General features: G+C 42.6%; 2 non-coding genes and 1 pseudogene across 3 annotated transcripts; all 3 read right to left on the bottom strand.

The window, feature by feature from the left end:
- Nucleotides 1-6,017: 6,017 nt before the first annotated feature.
- Nucleotides 6,018-15,453, bottom strand: LOC106583360 (nucleolar protein 56-like; annotated as a pseudogene). The gene is made up of 12 exons (XR_014382178.1): nucleotides 15,348-15,453; nucleotides 10,312-10,401; nucleotides 10,102-10,215; nucleotides 9,687-9,851; nucleotides 9,227-9,426; nucleotides 8,790-8,973; nucleotides 8,351-8,502; nucleotides 8,001-8,152; nucleotides 7,918-7,943; nucleotides 7,441-7,560; nucleotides 6,856-6,951; nucleotides 6,018-6,598 (listed from the first exon to the last, which is right to left on the bottom strand). The product of XR_014382178.1 is annotated as a nucleolar protein 56-like (transcript).
- On the bottom strand, nucleotides 6,689-6,820 carry LOC123729742 (small nucleolar RNA SNORA42/SNORA80 family). Its single transcript, XR_006761449.1, has one exon. It is a non-coding gene; the product is annotated as a small nucleolar RNA SNORA42/SNORA80 family (small nucleolar RNA).
- Nucleotides 7,037-7,103, bottom strand: LOC123729741 (small nucleolar RNA SNORD57). The gene has a single exon (XR_006761448.1). It is a non-coding gene; the product is annotated as a small nucleolar RNA SNORD57 (small nucleolar RNA).
- Nucleotides 15,454-23,104: the final 7,651 nt, after the last annotated feature.

Below are 23,104 nucleotides of genomic sequence, written 5' to 3'. Positions count from 1 at the left end.
TGAATTATAAACGTATTTTATTGGATTATTATACAAAACATTGCAGGTCCACATGATACCGTACTGTAAACCACTCATAGCATATTCTTGTGATTCAACACATGTACTCAACCATTGGTTTAGTCACTCAACTCACAGGGTGAAATAAACTCCTTTCCCACTTTGAAACTAAGATACAAAGGTTTGATCTTTGGAAGCTTGCTTACATGTAGTCACAACATGCCTTGTACTTTGTTTTGCTATTCAAAGTTCCATTAGCTGTGTTCGGGAATTGTCTACTCCGCATGACACCCCATTTACCTGGCAACAATCTCAAGGATAAGCAAGCAGGGACTGTCCATGATTTGATTCATACATTTTTTCCCCCCTTAAATTTGCAATCGTTGAGTTTCATGAATACCATTATGCAGAAGGCAGGCTCGTAAAATGTATATTTCCAGTTGTAAACAATTCTTATCCCAGTCTGTTGTCCCCACATGCTTCAAGAGGGCCACCATTGTTCCTGTTCCCAAGAAAGCTAAGGTAACTGAGCTAAATGACTACTGCCCTGTAGCACTCATTCTGTCATCATGAAGTGCTTTGAGAGACTAGTCAAGGACCATATCACCTCCACCCTACCTGATACCCTAGACCCACTCCAATTTGCTTACCGACCCAATAGGTCCACAGACGACGCAATCGCCATCACACTGCACACTTCCCTAACCCATCTGGACAAGGGGAATCCCTATGTAAGAATGCTGTTCGTTGATTACAGCTCAGCATTTAACACCATAGTACCCTCCAAACTCGGCATTAAGCTCGAGACCCTGGGTCTCGACCCCGCCCTGTGCAACTGGGTCCTGGACTTCCAGACGGGCCGCCCCCAGGTGGTGAGGGTAGGTAACAACATCTCCACCCCTCTGATCCTCAACACTGGGTCCCCACAAGGGTGCGTTCTCAGTCCCCTCTTCTGTACTCCCTGTTCACCCACGACTGCGTGGCCATGCACGCATCCAAGTCAATCATCAAGTTTGCAGACGACACTACAGTGGTAGGCTTGATTACCAACAACGACGAGACGGCCTACAGGGAGGAGGTGAGGGCCCTCGGAGTGTGGTGTCAGGAAAATAACCTCTCACTCAATGTCAACAAAACAAAAGAGATGATCGTGGACTTCAGGAAACAGCAGAGGTAGCACCCCCCTATCTACATTGACGGGACAGTAGTGGAGAGGGTGGAGAGTTTTAAGTTCCTCGGCGTACACATCACGGACAAACTGAAATGGTCCACCCACACAGACAGCGAATTTCTTCAGCCTCAGGAGGCTGAAGAAATTCAGCCTGTCACCAAAAACACTCACAATCTTTTACAGATGCACAATTGAGAGCATCCTGTCGGGCTGTATCACGGCCTGGTACGGCAGCTGCTCCGCCCATAACCGGAAGGCTCTCCAGAGGGTAGTGAGGTCTGCACAACGCATCACCGGGTGCAAACTACCTGCCCTCCAGGACACCTACAGCACCCGATGTCACAGGAAGGCCAAAAAGATCAAGGACAGCAACCACCCGAGCCACTGCCTGTTCACCCTGCTATCATCCAGAAGGTGAGGTCAGTACAGGTGCATCAAAGCTGGAAACGAGAGACAGAAGCTGTTTTTCAATCTCAAGGCCATCAGAATGTTAAACAGCCATCACTAACATTGAGTGGCTGCTGCCAACATACTGACTCATCTCTAGCCACTTTAATAATGGGATAATTGATGTAATCAATTTATCACTTGCCACTTTATATTATTTATATTAGATAATGTTTACATAACCTACATTATTCATCTCATATGTATATACTGTACGCCATACCATCTACTGGATCTTGCCATCTTGATGTATCACTAGCCACTTTAAACAATGCCACTTTATATGTTTTCATAATTTACATTACTCATCTCATATGTATATACTGTACTCTATGCCATCCTGATGTAATGTATCACTAGCCACCTTAAACAATGCCGCTTTATATGTTTTCATACCCTACAATACTCATCTCATATGTATACACTGTACTCCATACCATCTGTTACATCTTGCCTACGCCGTTCGGCCATCACTCATTTATATATTTTTATGTACATATTCGTATTCATTCCTTTACACTTGTGTGTACAAGGTAGTTGTTGTGGAATTGGTAGATTACTTGTTAGATATTACTGCATGGTCAGAACTAGAAGCACAAGCATTTTGCTACACTTGCATTAACACCTGCTAACCATGTGTATGTGACAAATACATTTGATTTGTACACAACCCAATTACAGAAAAGCAACAATACAGATTGCTAGGGATTCGAGTTGACATGATGCAATGAGCGCGCAACTAGCTGCAGTCATTCCTGGCTCATGGAACTTCAAAGGTAACTATCCCCTTTTACAAAGCATTAGCTGCAGTTCTAGCCACATGGAAATACACTGAACCAAAATAAATGCAATTTGTGACAGATTTGACTGAGTTAGTCAATTGAAATAAGGTATCTGTATTCCATAGATTAGGGCCTAATTTAAGATAGGGGTGTAGATCATAAAAACAGTATCTGGTGACCTCTTCAATGGCTGTGCGAAGTTGCTGGATATTCGTGGGACCTAGAACATGCTGTCGTACACGTATACCCGTCTGCACATTATGCCCTGAATCTATTCTACCACGCCCAGAAATCTTTTATTCTTTGTCCCCAACGCTCTAGACGACCAGTTTTGATAGCCTTTAGCCGTACCCTCATCCTACTCCTCCTCTGTTCCTCGGGTGATGTGGAGGCTAACCCAGGCCCTGCATGTCCCCAGGCACCCTCATTTGTTGACTTCTGTCATACTTTCCAGGTCTATACCCAAACAGTTCGAACTTCTAATTTTAAAAATTAATCTCTCCAGAAATGTCTCTCTCACTGTTGCCGCCTGTTATCGACCCCTTTCCGCTCACAGCTGTGCCCTGGACACCATATGTGAATTGATCGTGCCCATCTAGCTTCAGAGTTCGTTCTGTTAGGTGACCTAAACTGGGATATGCTTAACACCCCGGCAGTCCTACAATCTAAGCTAGATGCCCTCAATCTCACACAAATCATCAAGGAACCCACCAGGTAAGACCCTAAATCTGTAAACATGGGCACCCTCATAGACATTATCCTGACCAACTTGCCCTCAAAATAAATCTGCTGTTTTCAGTCAAGATCTCAGCGATCACTGCCTCATTGCCTGTATCCGCTATGGGTCCGCGGTCAAACGACCACCCCTCATCACTGTCAAACGCTCCCTTAAACACTTCTGCGAGCAGGCCTTTCTAATCGACCTGGCTCGGGTATCCTGGAAGGATATTGACCTCATCCCGTCAGTCGAGGATGCCTGGTCGTTCTTTAAAAGTAATTTCCTCACCATCTTAGATAAGCATGCCCCTTTCAAAAAATGTAGAACTAAGAACAGATAGCCCTTGGTTCACTCCAGACCTGACTGCCCTTGACCAGCACAAAAACATCCTGTGGCGAACTGCAATAGCATCGAATAGTCCCCGCGATATGCAACTGTTCAGGGAAGTCAGGAACCAATACACAGTCAGGCAGGAAAGTAAAGGCTAGCTTTTTCAAGCAGAAATGTGCATCCTGTAGCTCTAACTCCAAAAGGTTTTGGGACACTGTAAAGTCCATTGAGAACAAGAGCACCTCCTCCCAGTTGCCTGCTGCACTGAGGCTAGGTAACACGGTCATCACCGATAAATCCATGATAATCAAAAATTTCAATTTCAACTCCATTTCAAATTTCAACTCCTACCCCGGCCAACAGCTCCGCTGGTCACGGGTGCACCTCAGCCATGCTCAAGGTACTAAACGATATCATAACCGCCATCGATAAAAGACAGTACTGTGCAGCTGTCTTCATCGACCTGGCCAAGGCTTTCGTCTCTGTCAATCACGGTATTCTTATTGACAGACTCAATAGCCTTGGTTTCTCTAATGACTGCCTCGCCTGGTTCACCAACTACTTCTGAGTTCAGTGTGTAAAATCGGAGGGCCTGTTGTCCGGACCTCTGGCAGTCTCTATGGGGGTACCACAGGGTTCAATTCTCGGGCCGACTCTTTTCTCTGTATATATCAATGATGTCACTCTTACTGCAGGTGATTCCCTGATCCACCTCTAAGCAGACGACACCATTCTGTATACATCTGGCCCTTCCTTGGACACTGTGCTAACTAACATCCAAACGAGCTTCAATGCCATACAACTCTCCTTCCGTGGCCTCCAACTGCTCTTAAACGCTAGTAAAACCAAATGCATGCTTTTCAACCGTTTGCTGCCCGCACCCGCCCGCCCGACCAGCATCACCACTCTGGACGGCTCTGACCTAGAATATGTGGACAACTATAAATACTTAGGTGTCTGGCTAGACTGTAAACTCTCCTTCCAGACTCATATTAAACATCTCCAATCCAAAATCAAATCTAGAATCGGCTTTCCATTTCACAACAAAGACTCCTTCACTCACGCCGCCAAACTTACACTAGTAAAACTGAGGATCCTACCGATCCTCGACTTCGACGATGTCATCTACAAAATAGCTTCCAATACTCTGCTCAGCAAACTGGATGCAGTCTATCACAGTGCCATCCGTTTTGTTACCAAATCACCTTATACCACCCACCACTGCGACCTGTATGCTCTAGTCGCCAGACCCACTGGCTCCAGGTCACCTATAAGTCTATGCTAGGTAAAGCTCTGCCTTATCTCAGCTCACTGGTCACGATAACAACACCCACCCGTAGCACACGTTCTAGCAGGTATATCTCACTGATCATCCCCAAAGCCAACACCTAATTTGGCCGCCTTTCCTTCCAGTTCTCTGCTGCCAGTGACTGGAACGAATTCCAAAAATCGCTGGAGACTTATATTTCCCTCACTAACTTTAAACATCAGCTATCTGAGCAGCTAACCGATCGCTGCAGCTGTACATAGTCCATCTGTAAATAGCCCACCCAATCTACCTACCCCATCCCCATAGTGTTTGTTTTTTTACTTTTCTGCGCATCATCATCTGCTCATTTATCACTCCAGTGTTAATCTGCTAAATTGTAACTCTTTGCTACTATGGCCTTTTGCACACACTGTATATAGACTTTTTTCCTACTGTGTCATTGACTTGTTTATTGTGTTATTGGCTTATTGTTTATTCCATGTGTAACTCTGTTGTCTGTCACACTGCTTTGCTTTATCTTGGCCAGGTCGCAGCTGTAAATGAGAACTTGTTCTCAACTAGCCTACCTGGTTAAATAACGGTGAAACAAAAATAATCCAGAGCATCCCAAACATGCTCAATGGCTAACGAGTATGCGGACCATGGAGGAACTGGGACATTTTCAGCTCCCGTGAATTATGTATAGATCCTTATGACGAGGCTGCGGATGAATGGCACAATAATGGGGACTCAGGATAAAATGCAATTGTGCTTGTCTGCCCATACCATGACCCCATGATGGGGCACTGTTGACATCAGCAAACCGCTCACCCACAACGCCATACAGTCTGCCCAGTACACTTTAAACCAGAATTCATCTGTGAAGAGCCCACTTCTCCAGTGTGTCAGTGGCCATCGAAGGTGAGCATTTTCCCACTGAAGTCAGGTCAAGACAAGAATTGCAGATGAGCTTCACTGAGAAAGTGTGCGTAGAAATTCTTTGGTTGCGCAAACCCAGATTCATCAGCTGTCCGAGTGGCCGCTCTCACAACCCCGTTGGTGAAGAAGCCAGATGTGTTCTGGGCTGGCACAGATACACGTGGTCTGCAGTTGAGGCTGATTGGACGTACTTCCAAAATGACACCTGAAGCAGCTTATGGTGGAGAAATGAACATCCCTGCAGTCAGCATGCCAATTGCACACTCACTCAAAACTGCACATTTTAGTGGCCTTTAAACACACATGGCGCATCTCTGGAATAAACATGCCATTTAATCAGCTTCTGGATATGCCACACCTGTCACACAGATTGCATAAATGTTCCAGCATTTCTAATCTTTTATTTCAGCTGATGAAACATGTTGCATTTATATTTTTGTTCAGTATATTTCAGACACATCAGGTAGGTAGCGTATATAATATTTAGTTGAAAAATGGTTAAAAGCAAGTTTACGGTGAACAGATTTGATAGAGAAAAATGGACATTAAAGTATTTACACAAGGGGGATGTATAATTACATTAAGGTCAAGGCACTGAGCTGAATATTCATTCACTTTCAGTGTGAAGTGCGTTGAGGATAGGGAGGGGAAGGTATAAAATTGAGACAAACACTGATTACACAAGTCAATCTGCTTCCAACCTCATTGGGTGGTTAAAGTAAAAAATAAGCAATACATTTTTTTTAAATATGCACAAAACTAAGAAATGTTCAGTCTCATCCAAATCCCCTATTCAACATTTTTCTTCAGTCTGGGGGGTCTCTGGGGCCACCCCCTCTATTGCCTCACTCTTTCGTTTCTTTTTGTCTATGGGGTCTCCATCCTGTTGCTGGAGCCTCTTCCTTCATTTGGACAGCTTCCTCTGCTGCATGCTTCTTTACCACAGCGACGTCACCTTCTCCCTATTAGCATAAACCCATAATAGAAAACACATTAGGATGTTTCATAATTTCTCCATGGCATAAGTTTTAATTGCAGTATGACAAGAGCTGTAATGTCCGACTCACTTCAGTGATTTGGTCTACAGGAGAAGACCAGCCAATGGTTCGGAGTCAAGTTAGTTTAGCATGTCGTACACTGAGAGAGAACCACGTAGAAGGGTCAAATCCCAAATCTAAACATGCTTTCAGTTTCCGGACAGAGCTAAAGCAATACATACCTCTTCATCGCCTGTGGAAAGGGCTGCCAGCTTCTTCTCCCGCATCCTACATTTCTTCTCCAATTTGATCTTTATCTCAGCTGCCACCTCTCCTGCCTAGGAGTGGTAAGCCAAACAGCATGGTTAAACAGCAAATACTTCTAGAAGACTAGGTGCTAGTGGCACTGATGTGTTTGGAGCTGTGTCAGGCTCATTAAATCAGTTAAACCCCCACGTTTGAGTCGGGGAAAGTGTCGTCATCACTCACAGCAGATTAGCTAAACATCTACAAGGAAAGAGTCCTAAAAGCAGGGTTCATACACATTGACAGATGGAATTTCATTACTTGTAACCAAATTTTTCATGACCAACGCATACAAAAGTACACGTAATGTATTGACACTGGTCTCTGATCCCATGCTTAAAATTACATTAACAGAAATGTCCATTACATTTCAGATTTGACGATTTTCTAACTCTTCCACGCCTAGAAATCACAATTTTCAAATTCCATTACTTTGCTCTGATTTTTATGACCGTACAAACGCTGTAAAATCATGCTCACAAACCCAAGAAAATTAATCCCATGTCAGTGACATAGCCCACCTGTATCACAGCCTCTCATGACATCCAGGTTCTTACGAGGCGCCTCGGCCGTCTCGTAGAATGACAGGCGCTCCTCCACCTGGTCACGTAGCTTGTCGCCAAACACACAGGTGGGCACCTCTGTCGGAGGGAGAGGAAACGTCAATACCACCGTAGGAGCACGGGGCAGCAGTAGTCAAGAGACCAAAGCTTTGCTCAGTATTTAGCTAGTCACCATCATCTACCCAGAGGTGGATTACTGTTGACGAAAAATAAGAACATCATTGCAAATAATCCAGAAGGGTCATAACAATCAACGGTTGGAACATCTGTTTTTCCAAAGTGTCTTTCACTGGAAACCCTACATCCATTCCCCACACACAGGGCTCTGAAGACCCGTGACACTTTGGAAAAACAGATGTTCCAACCGTTGATTGTTGATTCTTCTACACAAGAATTTATTGGTTGAGTATGGCATGTAGGTGTTACAGTAACTACCTCTGCACACTAGGCAGCCGCTCAGACTGTGGGGGTGAGTAAGGGAAAGGGATGACTCTGAGGGGGGTCACACCCCCAGTCACCCTTCTCTGCTTAGCCCCAGCCCTGCCCGTTTCCCCAGCAGGGAGTGGGTGCCCCAGTACCTGAACAGGGCCTTCTCAGCACCCAGGATCTGCACGGTGGAGGCTGGGTACTTGGCCAGGTTGCTGGCATGGGAGATCAGACGTGCTCCCACCTAAAGGAGGAAGAAACACCACGTCAGAGGTTGGCCGATGAACATGTCACCATGAGCTGAGGTGTCAGGGACTGTCAGCACCGATGGAAGACTCAACACAAAGAACTCAGAGGATTGACAGATTTGGTATAAACATCATTCGGTCCCCTTAGGAAGAGTATGTAGATTGGACATTTGCTGAATCTAATTAGTACGCACCACATCTCCTATAAGGGCAGCCAGGTTGGGGGCCACCTGGCTCATCTTAGAGCGCAGGTACTCCTGTAGTTCCAGCCTGTAGGCAGCTAGCGAGACCACACGGTTGGACAACCTCTCAATGTTGATCAGGTCGATGGGAGAGATGTCCATGCCTACAGAAAGCCATGGGAAACCAGTTTCAGCGGCAGTCTCGATACCCAGACACAGGAATTCAATGTACAAACATCTCCACTGTGAAGACAAGGGAAGATGACTGAAATATACGTTTTGTATCTCCTGACAGGATCCGCAGGGAGGATTTGAGCCTACACTACAGGTTTATGAGAAAACTATCACACTCTTCCCCTGTGTTGGTCATATAGGACACTTAAAGTCCCAGATGGCCCAAAAAGGGGTTGGTTTTATAAGTGTGTATAATATACTGTGTGGCTTGACTGACCCATGGAGCTGCGGGATGCCTCCAGGACAGCCTGGGCCTTAGCACTATCCATCACTACCTCCTCCAGGCTCTCTAGACTCTCCTCGCTCAGCTCCTTTCTGTTGCCGATCAGCTGGGCCATCTTGCAGTACGTAGAGTTGTCAGTCACTATCTTGATCAGCTCTGGGAAGTGGTAGCCATACCACTCACTATAAAGCAGAAGGGGAGTGGCGAGCAGAAGTTTGGAAATGTTAGGATAGTCTCAACCAGGTTGAAGGCATACCTGACATTTATACTGCGGGACTGTCAGCACTGATGGAACACTCAACATAAAGAGTTCAGGGGATTGACAGATTTGGTATAATCATCATTTGGTCCCGTTAGCAAGACTGCCGAGTGGATGGTTGTTGGGTCTACTACTACGTACCCTATGAGGGAGACTTGACATTCACAGCAGCTGTACGCACACGCATGGAGAACGTGTTGATGTCCTTGTCCAGCTGGTCCAGGAGGGCGATGGACTGGATGATCATGTCGGACCTGTTGACGTTGAACTTGACCTTGGCTCTGGAGTAGCTGTGGCCCAGACCTAGTTGAGCCTTGGAGGCAGCCTGGGCAGTCAGCCCCTTTACCAAGGAGTGGAAGTGGAGACGCACACCTTCAGGGGAGAGACGGGTAGTGACGTTGAGTATGCACGGTGGAGGCACTTTCACGGCCCTAGGTCATTCGCCCTGGCGGCCTTTCAGATTTTCACTATAAACCATCACGAGGGTCAGGGGTTGATTATATTGACATCACCACAGGCCAGGTTTCGCCAGCTACAAACAAGTTACTAGTCACAACATAAAAGACGAGATGACCCCCCCCCCCCAAAAAAAAAGTTTTTTTACTTTTACTGTAGTTCATGTGAGTCCTCACCTCTCAGTATCTCTGACACCACTCCACCAGTCTGGATAGACAGGCCCAGCTCCTCCTGCAGAGCTCCTCCTATCTTGGCATCACCCACCCCCAGCATCGCCTTCTTCTTACCCCCTATGGGCAGGTTAGTGTCCAGGAACAGCTTCAGGTCAGTGTGGACCACACCTGAAACAAGTCAGGGTGTTATGAGGAAACTTTTTAATTATTTATAATCGACTAAGATAAGATAATCAGTTGGGGGTGTGTTGAAACATACATACTGACTAATGCCATCTGGTATCATAAAGATAGCCAGGCCCAGATGTTCAGGTTTGATGATGTGTCAGCACAGTGATTCAGTGGATTGACAGATTTTTGATACATCATTACATCTGAGCAAGGACTAGAATGGAGTAAATTAAAGCAAGCAACTCACCTTCCGATATGGCATTATGTTTTCTAGTGCAGCCTGAGCAGACTTGAATGGGAAGAAAGCGGCTAGGCTCACCATACCATGGAATTTCGCAATGTTTAGAATGCAGTCTACAACCTGTGGAATATGGGTGATTAGTAACTTGGCCCAACGGTCATCAATTATGGGTAAATCCTAATAAAAATGTACATATTTGGAAGTGGTTATTCGTACCGGAGGCAAAAGCATGGCAACTTCTTCCACCTCCTTGACGACAAAGAGTGCATATCCTGCTGCATGCTCAAAGAGCACGTGCAACAGCACCTGCAGAAGACACAGCAGGTTAAAATGTTTGTACAGTATAGAATGTGGCTAACAGTGACAAACAAAACGATGGAATCACAACGTAAGTAGTGAAACATTATGGGGCTTGGGCAATAACGCACCGCTTGCATTTAGCTGAGGAACATGCAACTCAGTTCACACACACAGGCAGAGTCGTTGCTCACACATCCCGCTACCAGGTGAGTTACCATCAGTCGATTTGAATAAAAATTTAAATTCTGAAAACATTTAACTGTACAACTTCAGTCCTTCCGTGGTGTTGAAATTCATACTTTTATTATTATTTTGTAATAGCGAATAGACTTCTCCCCCTCGTGTGCACCTACTTAAACTGAGAGTCAGTTGGGTCCATGCTATCTGGAATCCTTGTGACAACCATTTTTATTTTAACTAGGCAAGTCAGTTAAGAACAAAATCGTATTTACAATGATGACCTAGGAACAGTTGGTAAACTGCCTTGTTCATGGGCAGAACAGATTTTTACCTTGTCAGCTCGGGGATTCGATCTAGCATCATTTTGATTACTGGCCCAATGCTCTAACCACTAGGCTACCAGCCGCCCAAACCATACCACCCATTGAAGATGAAATAAATGGTTAGAGTAAGGGTATGGATATCCCAAGGATTCTTGAATGGGCAGACCGATTGAATTAGCACATGCTGACAAACCGTACAGGTAAGCTTTTCGGAATCAACCGAAGACAATGTTGCTGCTAGCAAATTGCGCGACCATTTATCAAAACCCATCTCCGCCAGGATATGCCCTCAACTATCACCAAGCCGGTATACTGCCAGGATGGAAATAGCCACGCGGCGCAGATAATGCCAAGTGGACAAGAGAAAGGATGTTTAGCGAGAATAAAGTCACATGCCAGAAGTGGACTATGGTCAGCGCAGCCTACGGGTCGTGTGACGTGATAATGTCTACCCAACAAAAATAAATGCAACAAGTTACAGTTCATATAACAAATCAGTACATTTAAAGAAATTCATTATGCCCTAATCCCGTCTTTCTTAAAGTATGGGTCGCGACGTGTCAGTGTACATTTATAATAGTTTCATTATTTACTGGAACTGATTTGGCCAAGTGCATCTGCACTCTGCTCAGTTTGGCAGCTGTGCGAGTGGGATATGCCCGTGTGCTTCGCAGTTCCCCGGATCTTTTTTCTGCATTTTCTTGAAGACCACTCCGTGACACACGATGCAGCGCTGTCGTCCAGGCAGCAGATGCGCTGTCAGCCATTGACTTGTCGTTCCCACTCGCCGGTCATCAAATGGACTCATGCTAGCCACAAGTTCTGACTGACCTCAATTGTCATGAAACGGCTATACAGCGATGAGTTTCTCTTTCATACAAACTGATAACGAGGAGCGCCCACAATGTCTTTTGTGTGTGGAAGTGCTTAGTAATGAGACTCGCATAACGAAAAAAAATGTATAAAACGACACGTCCTGATCAAACATCCACAGCAACCTGATGGTAAACCCAGGGAGTTCTTTCAGAACAGGGCAGAAAGCGTCAGGAAAGTGCTTCGACAGTGGAAAAGTCAGCTAGCAAGGCATTGTCATTTTATAACAGGTGATAAGCAGTAATAAGGGAGTACTGACTGACTCATAGTAGATCTGAGTTTCTCTTTCAAACAATTCCCTGGCCTTGTACACAGCTAATAGCTAACATTTACCAAAGCAAGCTAGCTACTGATAGTGCAACCCTAGTAACAGTACAGATGATGAAAAATGATCAGGCCTACTGTACAGCTACTGTAGAAATGATTTAAAACTAGTCTAGGTTGGAACTGTTGCTGTTAAAATACAATAATTTTTATTCTTAACTGGAATAAACTGATTGAGGCAAGATGCTTTTTGAGGCAAACACCCAGTTGTGGGTTGTTCATCTACAGCAGGAAGCAGTAGATGTTCTGGTCCAGTTTGGCACCACATACCTATGTGAGTCAGGGTTCACAACTCTGACATACTTAGAAAACAAGTACAGAAACAGTTTCAAGGCTTAGCATGACCTCAGTGTTGTACTGACAAAAACAGAGCCCAGAATAGACATGCTCTCATTAGGACTGGGTCTGTTCTGGTCTACAGAGGTGATCAATCACTTTATTCCAGGTCAGAATAAAACACATGTTGTATTTTAACAGCAACAGTTCCAACCTAGACTTTCTTTCCACAATTATTTCTACAGTAAAATGTACAGTAGGCCTGAACATTTTTCATCTGTACTGTTACTTAGGGTTGCACTATCAAAAAGCCTGTGTGTGTGTTCTGTTATTCATCTGTGTGATCAATCCATTTATTCCAGTTCAGAATGAAAAGTATTCATTGTATTTTAATAGCAACAGTAACAACCTAGACAGATATGCAAGAGTGTTTTTAATGGGGGAAAATAGGCTGAAAAGAACCCATGCCCTAATCTATGGATTTCACATGACTGGGCAGGGGTGCATCATGGGTGGGTCTTGGAGGGTATAGGCCCACCCACTAGGGAGCCAGGCCCAGCCAATCAGAATTAATCCCCGGGTTTATTACAGACAGAGACCCCAATGAGGAGGTCCTGGGCTGGCATGGTTTGTCTGCACTGCAAAATTCTCTCAAACGAGGTAGTTTATGGCAGACACATGAACATTTAATTCTCTGGTAACAGCTCTGGTGGACATTCCTGCAGGCAGCATGACAATTGCACACTCCCTCAAAACTTGAGACATTTGTGGCATGGTGTTGTGTGACAAAACTGCACATTGTAATGACCATGCTGTTAAAAACAGCTTCTTGATATGCTACACCTGTCTGGTGGCTGGATTATTTTGGCAAAGGAAAAATGCTCACTAACTGGGATGTAAACACATTTCTATTCAATTTGAGAGAAACTTAGTGTCTACGGTTAATTTCGGTGATTTTCTATTTCAGCTCATGAAACCAACACTTTACATGTTGCGTTTAGATTTTTTTCAGTGTAGGGACTAGATAGTATTTCTCCAAAATACTGTAACGTGCCCCTATTTGAACTTGCGCGTCATTAAACCAAGACTACTGTCATCATGTGTTGTGGGGATCAATACGCAGAACCCATAGCATACATATTGTAAAGATATTTAAACCTGTTTAGGATAGGGGGCAGTATTTTCACGGCCGGATGAAAAAACGTACCCGATTTAAACTGGTTACTACTCTTGCCCAGAAACGAGAATATGCATATTATTAGTAGATTTTGATAGAAAACACTGACGTTTCTAAAACTGTTTGAATGGTGTCTGAGTATAACAGAACTCATATGGCAGGCAAAAACCTGAGAAAATTCCAAGCAGGAAGTGGACTGTCAGAATTGTAGTTCTTTTGATTCTCTATCGAAACTACAGTATCTGTGGGGTTACGTTGCACTTTCTAAGGCTTCCATTGGCTGTCTAAAGCCTTCAGAAAGCAGATTGAGCCTTCTCCTGTCTCTGGGCAGAGTATAGTAGCTCAGTTTCTCAGTGGTCTGCCTGGGGACAAAGAGATTGGATATGCGCATTCACGCGAGCACACTTATCTTTTCCTCCTTGAATGAATACACTATTGTCTGGTTGGAATATTATCGCTATTTTACGAGAAAAATACCATAAAAATAGATTTTAAACAGCGTTTGACATGCTTCTAAGTACGGTAATGGAACATTTCAACTTTTTTGTCTCGAAATGCGCTTGCGCGTTACCCTTTGGATAGTGACCTGAACGCACAAACAAAATGGAGGTATTTGGACATAACTATGGATTATTTGGAACAAAAACATTTCTTGTGGAAGTAGCAGTCCTGGGAGTGCATTCTGACAAAGATTAGCAAAGGTAATACAATATTTCTAATACTAATTCTGAGTTCAGTTTGCCCCGAACTTGGCGGGTGTCAAAATAGCTAGCCGTGATGGCTGAGCTATGTACTCAGAATATTGAAAAATGTGCTTTCGCCAAAAAGCTATTTTAAAACCTGACATAGCGATTGCATAAAGGAGTTCTGTATCTATAATTGTTATGTATTTTGTCAACGTAATTCACCGGAAGTTTTTGGTGGGAATACATGTTCTGAACATCACATGCCTATGTAAAAAGCTGTTTTTGGATATAAATATGAACAAAACATACATGTATTGTATAACATAATGTCCTAGGAGTGTCATCTGATGAAGATCAAAGGTTAGTGCTTCATTTAGCTGTGTTTTGGGTTTTTGTGACATATATGCTTGCTTGGAAAATGGCTGTGATTATTTTGGTCTATGTACTCTCCTAACAATCTAATGTTTTGCTTTCGCTGTAAAGCCTTTTTGTAAAGCCTTTTTTAAAAATCGGACAATGTGGTTACATCAAGGACAAGTGCATCTATAAAATGGTGTAAAATAGTCGTATGTTTGAGAAATTGAAATTATAGGATTTTTGAGGGTTTTGTATTTCGCGCCACGCTGTTGCATTGGATATTGGCTAGACGCCTAGATGCAAAAGATTTTAAACTAGTCCATTACCTACTTAACAGTTATAGCAAATGTTTACCAAATTAGGCTGTTATCAATAACTATGTTAAATGTGTTCATTAAATCACATGTATGCTTTCCTTTCGCAAATCTGGCTTTTTAACGAGGCTGAGGCCTAGTTGAGAGGCCGCCAACACATTTCCAATCTTTGCTGAGAACGCTAACGTTGGGTAATGACCGTCAATTTGGAATATAACGCTAATTGCATGCAGTAAATGTTTTATTCTGATATGATAAATCAAACACGTTTTTGTAACTATTAACTTGCCAACTCTTCACCTTTCGAACCTGAAATGGAATCTATGCCATATAAGTTAGCTAGTTGGGTAAACTAACGTTATTTTCCAAAGCATGTTTAATCATGAGTAGTTATTTTTTGGTATTTCAAATGCTGAAACGTATAACAAAAAAAATATCTTACCATGATTGCACAATCTCTGATGCTATGCGTGTCCTTTCCTCTGCTTCACGAATGTAGAAAGACTCTTTTAGTTTTCAACACGCGGCTACATGACCGTATTACCGTGGGGTCGACTTTGTATCGCGAGGTTCATGAACTCTGCGTCATGTCGTGCACTACCTGTTGATTGGTGAATGATGAGCTCAGTTGGGAGGGACAGAGAAGATGGAAAGGATGCTGTGAGCGAGGCTTATGATGGGCTTTAGGCAAATTATTGCAATGGGGATTTCTATGGAGTATCACAGCCATAATATCAGCCTATATAAATACCTATAGATCTGCAAATGAATACAATCTTTAATAAGTATTTAGCTTAATCTGATTTGAATGTCATTCATTAGTCAGTCATTCAAATTATGTTATATATTATTATTTGAAATCAATTTGAAATTAATAATGTCAATGGAGTTATCTTCTGCAATTCAACACTGCTCACACATTGTCAGTACTTGAAATTCATTCACTTTCTATCTTCTTTAAAACATTTACAAGCTAACTGTCAGTGATAGAAAAAACAATGCCCCCTTCAACTTTGTCATGAAAATGTAATAGCAAAAGCAATATCCTCCAACGGTGCTTAATTTGGAAATTGGAGGTGCCAGAATAAAAAGTGAACCAAGAGGGGGGTGACATGGGGGGTTCTGAGGTATCAGAATGCATGAAAAAAACTAAACTTTATAATAAAGCTGTGCATGTATTAGCATCGCTTTTGTGTGCTGGCATAGAGCAATAGAGTAGAGGCGCTTGGAGAAGTTGCACAGATGAGGAATTTTTTTAAGCCTTTTAGGCCTTTTATAAACACATTTCATGTGATACTACATCATTTTAGATGACTGGAGATTTTAGCAGAATCTTGTTTTAATACCTCACAAATAATCGAAATGACAGGCTACTTTGACACTGACAAACTGAGAATCTGAGATCAATAAAAACAACCTTGTCTTGAATCCATCAATAGCCTTTTGGCCTAGGTGTGTGGAGACACTGTACAATATGAGGAGGGAATTTGGGGCAGCAGGTAGCCTAGTGGTTGGAGCATTGGACTAGTAACTAAAAGGTTGCAAGATCAAATCCCCGAGCTGACAATGTAAAAATCTGTTCTTCTGAACAAGGCAGTTAACACACTATTTCTAGGCTGTCATTGAAAATAAGAATTTGTTTTTAACTGACTTGCCTAGTTAAATAAAGGTATACATTTTTTTCAGATTCACCCAATGGTGCTCAGCTCACTCACCAGCGATGGCGATGCGATCATGCCAAAAGCATATTTCTCTCTCTTATTTTACTTTGTCAAACAATGCTGCTCTCTCAATAGGCCTATTTGGAAGTTGATAACATATTTGGTTGCCTACACAGTTTAGTCTTCTCCTTTCAGCAGAATCCATTTGCTTTCCAAATCGATGTTGCACAAGGACTGTTTTTGCTGCATGCTGCTCACTGACATTTGCAGCGCATTCCCTACATTAGGCATGCCTTGGGATTGTGCTACACACAATCCACAGCTAGGGTATATATTTTTTCTAAGCTATTGATCCTCTGTGGTTAAATTATAGGCCTACTCCTGGTGTAGTCTTCTGAATTGTAAAATCATTCTATAACTTTGGCAAATGTATTTCAATTTTTAGGGGTGCTGTGGCACCTCCAACACCCTTCCCGCGGCTATGATTCTATAAGGAAATACATTATTAAGTGCAACTCTGGAGAGATGACAGTTGGCTCATGCCATGTTTATCAGAGCAGAGTGGGAGAGAGATCATAAAAAGTTCATCTCATTCAAGTTCCGTGAGAGATAGAGAGAGGCTCATCACAGCAATGGCCAGTTGTGGAAAAAGTACCCAATTGTCATACTTCAGTAAAAGTAAAGATACCTTAATAGAAAATGACTCAAGTGAAAGTGAAAGTCTGATTTTATTGGAATTTTTACATTGCACACAGTGTTTGTGCCATGAGAGGTAACGGACCCTGGCAAATGGTTTCCAGAACAAAACAGTCCAAAATGGAAAGATGCCTGATCCTGTTCCAGCAGGATCCAGCTCAACTTAAGCACTGTCATCCAGAATAGGGAATTCAATTTAATTCCAGACTAAATGGGATTCACAGCTGGCACTGGACTGCTGGTAACCACAAGGGACACTGAAGAGTTATGCAAAACACCAAAAGCTGGGTAGAGGGGCTCAGTGAATGTGGCCTGGAATGTGCACAGGTGGGTCATGGCATCAGAGGAGACACTGTAGAAGGACAGAGTGCCATCTGGCCAGTCCAGAAACACTCCTACTCTCTGGGGTTCGGGTCTGGGGGTTGGGTCAAGAATATTAATCTCCGTATTATTGTGGAAGGCAAGGTAACAGTTTTCTTCTTCAAAGTATAGAGACCAAGACTTGTCATTGCTTCCCAGTTTACAATCCTTTTCATCTCTTCACCTGCTGATAATTTTATATGACATTCCTATATCACACTCCCCAATCAAATCTGCCTCCCAGTAATGGCATTTGGTAAGAGGCTCTCTACACAGCACCTGTGACATATCCTCAAATCTCTCTGGGCCATCATGATATGGCTGTTCCTCTTCCACCCATGTCCCCTTTCTGTTCTCCTCAGTCAGTGAGATATTTATGTTTGCTGTGTTTGGGTCTAGTGTGACCTCAGTAACATCTGCACAACCAAGAGAAGTCAGAAAATTGTATCAGAAGCAGTTAGATTAAATTTCAATATCATTAGCAAAGTCACACTTTTTAGGCAGCTCCGGTTTTAACCAAAACTCTTAATTTTGGGTCAAACTGTGGGAGAGGCAAAGGAATAGACATTAAGTTAGTGACAGACACATTGTTTGTAATGTAACGACCCTTGCTTAGGTACTAGACTTGGGCAGTGATTGGGGAGAGTGGGGACTTAAGACACATTTTACACAAATATCATACACACTTTAGTTTATCCAATCTACAGTGTGGATCCTCCAGTCTAGTAGAGAGTAGCTTCACTCCTGAGTCTCCTGGGTGATTGAAGCTCAGGTACACCTCTCTCAGGTGGGAGGGGTTAGAGGTCAGAACAGAAGCCAGAGAAGCACAGCTTTCCTCTGTGATACCACAGAATGACAGCCTACAGAGAGATGTCATCATTATTTTACAACAGGACTGCTGTACAGTTATGTAAGCACAGCTAGTCCAGTAGCATACCGTCAGGGCATTCAAAGCCTGACATTTACAATTCAATTGAAACGTATAACACATACAGTACCAGTCAAAAGTTTGGACGCAACTACTCATTCAAGGGTTTTCTTTATTTTGACTATTTTCTACATTGAAGAACAATAATGAAGACATTAAAACTATGAAATAACATATGGAATCATGTAGTATATATTATATATTTATAATATATACTACATATATTTTCCATAAACAAAAATATTGTATTTTCAGCTTTTTGAAGCTGGTGTATAAGACACAAAAACAAAACTTAAGAACGGGAAGCATAGAAAAAGCACACATAGAACATATATACCGCTTCTTAGACTTGCTTTCAAGTAGAATGATATATCTATAACTCACATTCTATGTGAATTTGGCCAGGGTGTCACGTCTTGACCAGCTGATGGAGCTATTGTATTAGTTTTGGGGTCAGGACGTGGCAGTTTTGTGTAGGTGAATGTTTGTGTTGTTGATTGGGACTTCCAATTGAAGGCAGGTATGTTGAGTTGCCTTTGATTGGAAGTCCTATATAGGTGTGTGTGTTTTTCTTTGGGGTTGTGGGTGGTTGTTTTTGCACTGCGTTTAATAGCCTGCAGAACTGTTGCTGTTGTCACCTTTATTGTTTTGTCAAGTGGATGCTTTACTCCTTTTTTGAAATTAAATATGAGTATTCACATACCTGCTGCGCCTTGGTCTTCTCTCCATGACAACTGGTGTGACACAGGGTCACCCAAAAAGTTACATATTGTCACTTTAAATATACAGTTGAAGTCGGAAGTTTACATACACCTTAGCCAAATACATTTAAACTCTGTTTTTCACAATTCCTGACGTTTAATCCTAGTAAAAATTCCGTCTTAGGTCAGTTAGGATCATCACTTTATTTTAAGAATGTGAATGTCAGAATAATAGTAGAGAGAATTATTTATTTCAGCTTTTATTTCTTTCATCACATTCCCAGTGGGTCAGAAGTTTACATACACTCAATTAGTATTTGGTAGCGTTGCCTTTAAATTGTTTAACTTGGGTCAAATGTTTCGGGTAGCCTTCCACAAGCTTCCCACAATAAGTTGGGTGAATTTTGGCCCATTCCTCCTGACAGAGCTGGTGTAACTGAGTCAGGTTTGTAGGCCTCCTTGCTCGCACATGCTTTTTCAGTTCTGCCCACATATTTTCTATAAGATTGAGGTCAGGGCTTTGTGATGGCCTCTTCAATATCTTGACTTTGTTGTCCTTAAGCCGTTTTTCCACAACTTTGGAAGTATGCTTGGGGTCATTGTCCATTTGGAAGACCCATTTGTCACCAAGCTTTAACTTCCTGACTGATGTCTTGAGATGTTGCTTCAATATATTCACATAATGTTCCTTCCTCATGATGCCATCTATTTTGTGAAGTGCACAAGTCCCTCCTGCAGCAAAGCACCCCCACAACATGATGCTGCCACCCCCATGCTTCACGGTTGGGATGGTGTTCTTTGGCTTGTAAGCCTCCCCCTTTTTCCTCCAAACATAACGATGGTCATTACCGCCAAACAGTTCTATTTTTGTTTCATCAGACTAGACATTTCTCCAAAAAGTACGATCTTTGTCCCCATGTGCAGTTGCAAACCGTAGTCTGGCTTTTTTATGGCAGTTTTGGAGCAGTGGCGGCCTTTCAGGTTATGTCGATATAGGACTCGTTTTACTGTGGATATAGATACTTTTGTACCTGTTTCCTCTAGCATCTTCACAAGGTCCTTTGCTGTTGTTCTGGGACTGATTTGCACTTTTCGCACCAAAGTACGTTCATCTCTTGGAGTCAGAACGCGTCTCCTTCCTGAGCGGTAAAATTAAACTCACTGATTGCATCTGGGATCACTGGCATTAGAGCAGTAATCAAAGTTGCACAAGATGGTTCTGTGAGTTTACAGCCAGAGAGTTTACAAAGGCAGAGACATCAATTGGTTAAAACAGTTGTCTTATTCCATTTATTTATTGTTTGTTTTAAGAAACTCAGCATAGAAAGCATATGTGTGAAATGAAGCTGAACATAAAGCATCATAAAAAAATAATTTCATTTATATGTGTGTGCTCATTACTTAAAAGGTGCAATATGCAGAAATCGCTCCGCTATTTCCTGGTTGCTAAAATTCTAATAGTTAGGCTAATTTCAGTTTATGTGACAAAACAGGCAATGTATAGTATAGAGAATCATAGAAATGGCCTTAATGGAGTCCATGGAATGGTATCAATCACATGGAAACCACATCTTTGATGTGTTTGATACCATTCCATTGACTCCATTCCAGCCATTATTATTATGACCTGTCCACTTCTCAGCAGCCTATAACTCACATTTCTATGTGAATTTGGTCGGGTCACCCACAAAGTTACATATTGCAGCATTAATGCCCAAAACACGCTCTAAACCTTATGGAACAGTTTGTTAGAGTCAATCTGTGGGTTGTTATCAGGATATCATACTTGGACCCCTCCAAAAGAACTGACCTCAGTGTTTCCAGTTTACAATGTGGAGGTTTTAATCCAGCAAAGAATAACATCTCTTTGCAATCATCAAAGGCATTGTTACTCAGGTCCAGGTCTCTCAGAGGTGAGTCTGCAAATTGCAGAATGGAGGCCAGTAATTCGAAGCACTAATTTGAGAGTACAATGCCAGATAATCTGTAGAAATAAAGAAAATACAACTAATTTAACTTGTGATGTAGTGTATGTCAGGGTCGCTTAACTGATGTTTTGAAGGTAGACTCAGCCAAATAACGTTTCCACGAGCAGCACACACAGTATCTGAGCACTTGCTCAGGTTCGCTTCACACTGTTCACAGCGTGGTAACCATGTGACCAAAACAGCAGAGAAGTTGAGCATCAGGCTTCAATGCTCTTAGTTGTTGCAGAAATTGACCCACAATGCTTTTTACTTTCTGCATCTACGTCATATCGCTGAGTTTACCTTTGAGTATTATTTTGATTTACCAGGTAACTGTAAGCAATTGACAAATGAAAACCCAGTGCTACTAGGTATATCAGAAAGGCTCTCACTATAGTAAAAATGTCAATTCATGGTCAAATCTGATTGTGTGACATATGTGTGAATTCTGCATTAATACTTGCATTGCCTTTCTGCAGTTCCTCAAAACTAGAAGCAGTCTCACATCACCCGCAATACCCGTGTTGTATCCGTTCACGTCAAACTCATCCAGCACCTCGTCTGACATTTCAAGCATGTAGGCCAGTGCTGAGCAATGACAGGTGACAGTTCTGTTTACAATCAATCCTTAGGGTCTTTTTAACATAAAACGTCAATAATATTCCAACCGGACAATAGCGTATTCATTACAGAGGAAAAAGAAGGAGAGGCGCGCCAACGTGCCTGCGTAGTAAACAACTCACTGGTCCCAGGCAGTCTACTGATTGACTGAGCTCCTATTCTCTGCCCAGTAACAGTAGACGGATGAAACAAGTTTCTAAAGGCTGTTGACAGCCAATGGAAGCTGGACCCCACAGACACTGTAGTTTGAATAGGGATTAGATAGAAGAACTACAAGTCACTTCCTGGTTGGATTTTTTCTCAGGTTTTTGCCTGCCATATGAGTTCTGTTATACTCACAGACATCATTCAAACAGTTTTAGAAACTTCAGAGTGTTTTCTATGCTTTCTGGGCCCGAGTAGTAGGCAGTTTAATTTGGGCACGTCATTCATCCGAATTTCCGAATACTGCCCCCTGTCACTAAAAAGTTTTAACAACCATCATCTGCAGAAGCCTGTGCAAGGGAAGCTCATCCTAGGGGCATTCTTTTGGCACATTTTCCAGGAAAGGCTCCAGCTCCTTGACGTTCTTGGTCACACAGCAGTGGAACACGTACAGCGCAGCAAAAAACTCATGGATACTCAGATGCACAAAGCAGTAGACCTTCTTTTTGTACAACACAGACTCTTCTTTAAAGATTTCTGTGCACAACCCACAGTATACTGCAGCTTCACTGACATCAATGCCATACTCATTCAGGTCCTTCTCATAGAACATGAGATTGACTTTCTTCAGGTGCTCAAATGCTAGCCTCCCCAATTTCAGAATGAAATCTTTCCTTGATTCCAAGATCTTCTGTGCATCTCTCTCATTTTGCCCCAGATACTTTTCATTTGCCAGGTTTGTCTGAATGAGTAGGACGTGAGAGTACATCTCAGTCAGAGTTGTTGGGATCTCTCCAAACTCATTTGTCATCAGTAATTCTTCAAGGACTTGGGCAGAAATGCAACAGTAGACTGGTATGTGGCACATGATGTAGCAACTCCTTGATGTTGTAAGGTACGAGATGATTCTGCTGGCAAGATTATCATCACTGATTCTTTGGGAAGCAGATTACATTTACATTTACATTTAAGTCATTTAGCAGACGCTCTTATCCAGAGCGACTTACAAAATGCAAAAAAAATACAAAATTACCCTTGATAATGTTTGTAAGCAACACATCCACTGAGGATGTCTTTGTAACATCAGTCACCCTCTTGTTTTTATGGAAATCCAGTTCAAG

Source organism: Salmo salar, chromosome 22 (genome assembly GCF_965601325.2).
Source record: "Salmo salar chromosome 22, fSalSal1, whole genome shotgun sequence".
NCBI lineage: Eukaryota > Metazoa > Chordata > Actinopteri > Salmoniformes > Salmonidae > Salmo > Salmo salar.
Note: the sequence above shows the minus strand (reverse complement) of the source record. Positions and strands in the feature narration are given on the sequence as shown.